Source organism: Mus pahari, chromosome 8, assembly GCF_900095145.1.
Source record: "Mus pahari chromosome 8, PAHARI_EIJ_v1.1, whole genome shotgun sequence".
Lineage (NCBI taxonomy): Eukaryota > Metazoa > Chordata > Mammalia > Rodentia > Muridae > Mus > Mus pahari.
In genome coordinates, this window is record NC_034597.1 from 66,873,381 (window position 1) to 66,880,914 (window position 7,534).

Genomic DNA, 7,534 nt, shown 5'->3' on the forward strand with positions numbered 1-7,534 from the left:
TCCTCTAGCCGTCACAGTAGATGCTGAGCCCTGGGGGTCATACATCTAGAAATTAAATAGGTCCTGATGCACAAGAAAGTCAAAGGGAGTTGTCTCAAGATACCCCAAGAAAATTTCAACAGAGAATGTTAATAAAAATGTGGAACTGTGGAGGATGCACACGAGTAAAAGACAAAGGCAGTTTGACTTCAGAAAGCTTCCAGACTGAGAAAGGAGATAAGTTAAGAAAGCAGAAAGTCCCAAGTGGAATAGTGAATTGAAGTGTTTATCATTTTCAAGTCACATGTTAATATAAAAGGTTGAGCAAGAGATTTGATTACTCTCAACTTTAATTTCTCTATCTGTAAAATAGAACCCTGGGGTCTCAAACAAGCAAGCAAGCAAACAAACAAAAAGTCTCATACAGAATTCCCGGACTCACAAGGCATTGGTGGTGCACGCCTTTATTCCCAGCACTCAGGAGGCAGAGGCAGGCAGATTTCTGAGTTCAAGACCAGCCTGGTCTACAGAGTGAGTTCAAGGACAGCCAGGGCTACACAGAAAAAAACCCTGTCTCGAAAAACCAAAACAAAGCAAAACAAAACAAAACAAAACAAAAACAAAAAAAAAAACAGAATTTCCAGACTCAAGAAAAAAAATTATAACAGAAATTACACACTCCCCTTACTTGTGTATTATATAAACACTTATGGGTTAGGAAGATAATGGTAATTATTGGTAATTATTGAAATGCATAAGTATAAATCAACTCTTTTTTTTAAAGATTTATTTATTTATTATATGTAAGTACACTGTAGCTGTCTTCAGACATTCCAGAAGAGGGTGTCAGATCTTGTTATAGATGGTTATGAGCCACCATGTGGTTGCTGGGATTTGAACTCCGGACCTTTGGAAGAGCAGTCAGGTGCTCTTACCCACTGAGCCATCTCACCAGCCCAAATCAACTCATTTTAAACATACAACGAATTGAAAATAGTGAGCCACATAAGCAATTCAAAAAGTCAGAGTGGCTGTGGTGGCTTGTGTCTATAATACTTCTGGAGAGGCTGAGGCAGGAGGACTGTCATGAGTTTAAGGTTAGCCTAGGCTACATAGCAAGTTCTAGGCCAGACTGGGCTTCCGAATGAGACTATTTCAGAAAACAACAAAAGTTCCATAAAAAAAATAACTAGCAGGCACTGGGCATGGCGATACACTCCCAGAATCCCAGCACTCAGGAGGTAGAAGCAGAATCATTACAAAGCTGGAGGACAGCCTGGGCTACACAGTGAGTTCCAGGATAGCCAGGAACCTGTCTCAATAACAGAATGAAACTATGCAAACCCCAAATGAGCTGGCAGAAAAAGAAAAATTATGGAATTAATAGGTGGAACTAAGGAAATGGAAAAATAATAGAAACGGGGACAATCAACACACGTGAGAACAATTCCGATATGGAAAACTCTAGAAAGACGATTAGGAGCTAATTTCACTTATGCATTTTGATGTACAATTTTAAATTTAAGCACTAAAAAAAAAAAAATCATGTAGTTCTGATTATATCTGCCATTCAAATCACCAAATGGCAGGACATTAGGTTACAGTCATTAGAAAAACAGCTGGGGCCTCCATGAAAGACAACAGCGACGTCAGATTATGTTCAGGAGTCCTTGTGCCTAGGCTTTATTTTTTGTTTATGAAGGCACGGCTGTGTCCCCCAAATTAAAACAGCAGCAATTATTCAATCCAGGGACCTTTAACCTTTAAAGGTTTGTCTGGCCAGGGGTAGACTTCTTCCTCTGACACTGACTTCAAGTCAGTTTCCACCCATCTGCAGAAGAGTGTGTGAGAGTTGTTACAACCTTTTTTTTTTTTTAAGGTTTATTTATTATATATAAGTATACTGTAGCTGTCTTCAGACACACCAGTAAAGGGCATCAGATCTCATTACAGATGGTTGTGAGCCACCATGTGGTTGCTGGGATTTGAACTCAGGACCTCTGAAAGAGCTATTGGTGCTCTTAACCGCTGAGCCATCTCTCCAGACCCAAGTTGTTACAATCTTAAGAGCCACTCACAAGGCAGCACGGAGGACTTCTGGTCATTCCCTTTTTCCAGAATGTAGTGCTTGTTCCTCACCTGACCCTGTCAGCTTGATGCTGATAGCCGTTACTCTGGGTTCTGCTGGTTGCATAAGTTTAGCACAGCCTAATGAAATGTATGGCTCTAGCCATTCCATAATGATCTCTAATGAAGTATGGAGGAAAGGGTAGTGTGTTCTGTTCCACATTAAAAAGGAGCTACATTTAGTCAATTCCTTAATGAAAGTTTGATGGTGAAGAAGCCTCAGGACAATAGAAATCAATTTTGTTAACTTTACTACTAGGAAAAAAAATTATAGAATTTTCTTAAATAGGGCTAAACTATAATAGAATTTGAATTAAATTTAACGACTGTATTCTCAGTCAATGGGTTTGCTTGTCTAAACTCTTTTCTTTTGGTCTAGACCAAACCTGGAATGATTCCCAATCTTTTGTGCACATGCAGCATGTGGCATGGGGATGGTGGACCCCACAGGTATTGAATGAGAGTTTCATTGTGGTTGGTATGAATGGCCCATGGGGAATTCACATTCAGAGAGTGGGGTGGTGGTTTGTGCTGGTTAGTTTGTAAGTTGACACAAACCTACATGTATGTGGGAAGAAGAAATCCCAGCTGAGGAATTGCCTCCAGGAAATTATTTTATGGGCAAGTCTGGGATTTTTCTGGATTAGTACCTAAGGGGCTTGCCCCAGTCTGAGTGGCACCACCCTGCTCTGGGGATTCTGGGTGATACAGGAAAGCAGGCTGAGCTAGCCTTGGAGAACAAGACAGTAAGCAGCACTCCTCAGCCTCTGCTTCAGTTCTTATCTGCAGGTTTCTGCTTGGATTCCTGTCCTGAATCCCAGCATGGATGGACTGTGGTGGGGAAATGTAAGCTAAGCCAGCCCTGCTCACCCCCCAAAGTTGGTTTTGGTCAGCGTTTCATCACAGCAGTAGGAAGCAAACCAGGACATGGTTGAATCCAAAAATACGGGGCAGAATGCACTTCAGTTTGTCCACATGCTCTGATCTCCTGGCTCTGGGCTACCATGGGGAGCCCTGTCAATGTCACAGGGCAAGTGGGTCTGAACATCTCAGATGGCCCCTGTCCCTGCTGAGGATGGAAGAAAATGTCAGTCCAGTACTTTAAAAGTACAGCTGATAACTTAGGGTAACTTGTGAACATAGTAGTACACGTTCTCCTCGTGAACTGTTCTCTCATTACATAAATAATGCTTTGTCATGGAATAAAATTGGTGATTGCCAATATAAAAAGGATAATAGCACAGCTGGGTGCTATTATGACATTTAACAGCCTTGGCTGTGTGTGTGTCCTTTGGTGTGTTGTCAGTGTCCCCGCTTCCTAGCAAGTGTCCTGTACTTTCCTGGTTTATAATAGTTAAATTTAGGTATATCACAGACATATTCTTCCTTGGGCTGTCTCCGCCCAAGTTTCTGTCATCAACAAAAAGCAGAGAGTAAAAGTGAAACAGCACACCGAGACAGCTAACCAACACGTGCGTGTTCTCAGAACCCCGTCTTACTAGGTGCTACGATAGTGTTGCCACTTGTATCAGACCCTCACCATACGCCTGTTCCCTAGTGGTCCTATGTGCCAGTGAGGTCTCAGCATCCTGGGTCTTGAACGGTATTGCTATTATTTCACATTACAAGTAATCTTTCTAATTTCCAAAGATCTGTTATTGTACTTGTAAGCAATTAGCAACTCCAGAGGGTTTGCAATGACTGGGACGACTCTGATCACTTTTAAGAGAAAAAATATCTTCGGTGCAACCAAATTGTATTCGTGCTTTCAATAACTTTGCGTAGACTCTGGGGGTGGATCAGAGAGGCTCCTCCCCTCATGCCTCCACTGCCCATAGATATAAAAACAAACTGCGTCACATGTGATTCTGTCCCCTAAAGAACCAATGCCAGGCTTGGTGGCATATGCCTATGCACCTGCCACTCAGACGGCTGGAGCACAAGAACTGCCTTTGGTTTGAGGCCAGCCTGGGTTACACAGAGAGTTTAAGGTCTTCATGGACTGCACAGGGAGACCCTGAGCCTGAAAACTAACAAACAAAAACTAACCAATTAACCAAACCAGCTAACCAACCAATCCCCAAGGAGCCAACAAGGAAAGAACACACACACACACACACACACACTCCAAACCAGCCAGCAGACACTGAATTAATGACATAAAATTTGGATCTAATCATATTCCATGTTTCTCCTCTTCTAGTCCTTAGTGATGTGGCAGCACATGAATTGTTGTATATTTTGGCTAATCCAACTTATTTTGTGGGGAGTAACATTTCCTAATCTAATAAAGTAAGAAGTTCCTACTGTCTGATTCAGATGAAATCAACCACTGCTGTCAACATGCATTTGCGGGAAGTTTAAATGTTCTCGCCTTTCATTTCTTAGCTCTGTGCTTTTATGGCAGTACCATTCAAGACATACGAGTAATGCATGTACCAGTCATGGAACACAACTCATCGGGCACCTAGGATCAGCAGCCTGGCAAAAGGCATTATTAGTAGTTGACTCCTGTGGCATAATTAGCACAGGCAGATAATAAAATATTACTGTTCTGGGGTTCTGTTAACATAGAAATGACTGTAATTTCTAATTTGGAGGTAGGGTGTGGGTGGGGTGGGCACAGCAGTGGATGGAAAGGAAAGAAAAGGAGGGATTGAACTGTTGTTCAACGGGATCAGAATCTTCTTGTTAGATTTTTCTTGAATTTCACACATATTTTTATATTATATATAATAAGGGAACAGGAAGCAAGAAAGTCATATTTCAATCAATTAGCATATATTCACTAAAAATACATGCGGCTACAGAGTAAGTATCATTAAAAAAATTGAAACTAAGCATAGCAGATATACTCCTGTAACCCCCAACTCTGGAAGCTAAAGACGGGATCAAGAGGGCAAGGCCAGCCTGAACTACACAGCAAGAACCTACTAAAAGAGGGGAAAATGAATATTAAAACATCATGTGCTAGCACACATTTGCAACATGCAATGGGCTTAAGAGAGTGTTTTGTGATGGCTTAGAACACGTATATAGCTGGGTGTGGTGGTTCACGCCTTTAATCCCAGCACTCGGGAGGCAGAGGCAGGTGGATTTCTCACAGGCTAGCCTGGTCTACAAAGTGAGTTCCAGGACAGCCAGGGCTAAACAGAAAAACCCTGTCTCAAAAACCAAAAAAAAAAAAAAAAAAAAAAAACCAAGAACATGTATATAGACTAAGCTGGCTACTCTCCTCCATGGACTTCCTCCTGCCTCAGCCTCCTGAGTGCTGGATGAAACACATGTGCTACTGCACCTACTTAATTTTGAAAGCGGATCTATTATAATCAGCAATTTAGTTTATTCTAACTTTAGTTATATAATAGAGTGCTTTAAGATATTTCTTTTAAAATTTACATTTGTGTATTAATTTGTGTGTGTGTGTGTGTGTGTGTTGACACATGTATGTCATGCCCACACACCACCACAGAGGTATGGCGGTCAGAGGATAACTTGTAGGAGTCAGTTGTCTAATTCCATCATACAGGTTTGGAGGACTGAGCTCAGATCATCAGGCTCGGTGGCAAGTGCCTTTACTTGCTAAGCCACCCTGCTGGCCCCAATGTGGTTTTTTGTTGTTGTTGTTGTTGTTGTTGTTTTATTGATTTGGTCATAAACGAAGTACAAAAGAGTTTACTTTAAAAAATGAAAAATAGCAGAAATTTCATTGGGTATTGAGACTTCTGACCAGCAAACAGGTTGTAAATGTTTTAGCCATAGTAAGTCAAACTTGTCCAATGAACCAAAACTTTGTCTGTAATTACTCTGTTCTCTGTAGGCGTCTTGTGAGTGGTGTGACCAGTCACAAAACAAAGGTCACCAAGGAGGTGCCTTAGAAAATGCCTACAAGCTCATCTGACCAGAAGATGGATATAGATACCACATGTCCAAAGGTCGGAGATGTAAGGAGCGCATTTCCTGAATTCAGCAAGCTAAAAGGCTCCCAGCTCCTGTCCCCACATCAAATGCTACACCTAGGCATACAGTGATCAGAGGACATACACTCATCTCCAACATGTGTGCCACTTCCACTGAACTCTGCCTCCTAAAAAATGCTTTTTGGATGGTGTTACATAAGAAAGAGTAGTCAGCAAGCTGTTGGGCATAATGAATTTTACAGGGATCGGGTCAACACGACAGTACTGGATACCCTGATCGAGATTTTAGTAATGAGCTTGCTTTCTGATGCTAGAATTTCCAAGCCCAATCTCGTTCAGAGACACCCAAAGAGCCTAGTTGTAAAGGTCAGATGATAAATTATATTGACGCCATTGCTGTATAATGTGGGACTCAAAAACAAACTCCCTGCAAGCATATATTAAGTTTCTATCCTATTCCTGAAAGAATAAAGCGCATTTAGCCCCTTTTTTCAAGATATCTTCCATTAGATTTCAAAACTGTGTTTTAATTTACCAACCAGTTAGGATCAACACGGGGCAGCGTTGAATGTCGCTTGGTCTTCACCCGAAATAAACACTGAGCTCACTGTAACCTAGCCTTTGTATCTGTTACAGTCAGGCAGGCTTTCTGAAGACATCAGTATTATACCGCCGGTTTGGAATCATCACGTGGTATCAGACTTGCCTGTTCCTAACGGGGCCAGGGCGCCTGGGTTCTCCCTTCCCATCTTTGACAGAAGGCTTTGCTGGCAGCTTGGCAATTAACTTTAGATTTAACTCGGTGAAGAGGCCGAGTGAGTCAGGATTACATTTCATTTTCTTGTATGAGACAGGTATCTTTGTGTCGCATATAATACTTTTGTTGAGCATTTCCTCCTGAACCTTGCAATTTCTTCAGATATTTGAGTCTATTTTCTGCTTAAGAATTGTAACTTATCGTTCATGTAGAACAACACTGTAGGTCACCTGGTTGTGAAATAGAAGTTACCTCTAAATGTTTGTGATCCTGACAGAATTTTATTGTGTTTCTGACCACAATTTAGCTTGCATCTATTTAAGGTATTTTAAAACCATTTCTTTGTTGAGGGAGCAGCACAGTGTATATGTGTATATGTGTGTGTATATTTGTGTGCTTGTGAGTTTATGTGTGTGTGTATATATGTGTGTGTGTTGTGAATTCCAGAGATGGAATCAAGTCCTCAGGCTCCCAGCACACACCTTTCCCCTCTGAGCTATGTTGCTAGCTCTCTGCCCACCCTGTTTTGGGGGCATGACCTAATTCTGTCACCTTATCTATCCTGGAATTTTGTAGCCAGGTCACAAAAACACTTAGAGATACTCCTGCCTCAGTCTCCAGAATTCTATGGTTTCAGGTGTGAACATCTATGTTTGAAGATTTTATTTTTTTAATGGCATTTAAATAAATGTTAAAACCAAACCGAGCCGGGTGTGGTGGCGCACGCCTTTAATCCCAGGACTGGGGGGGG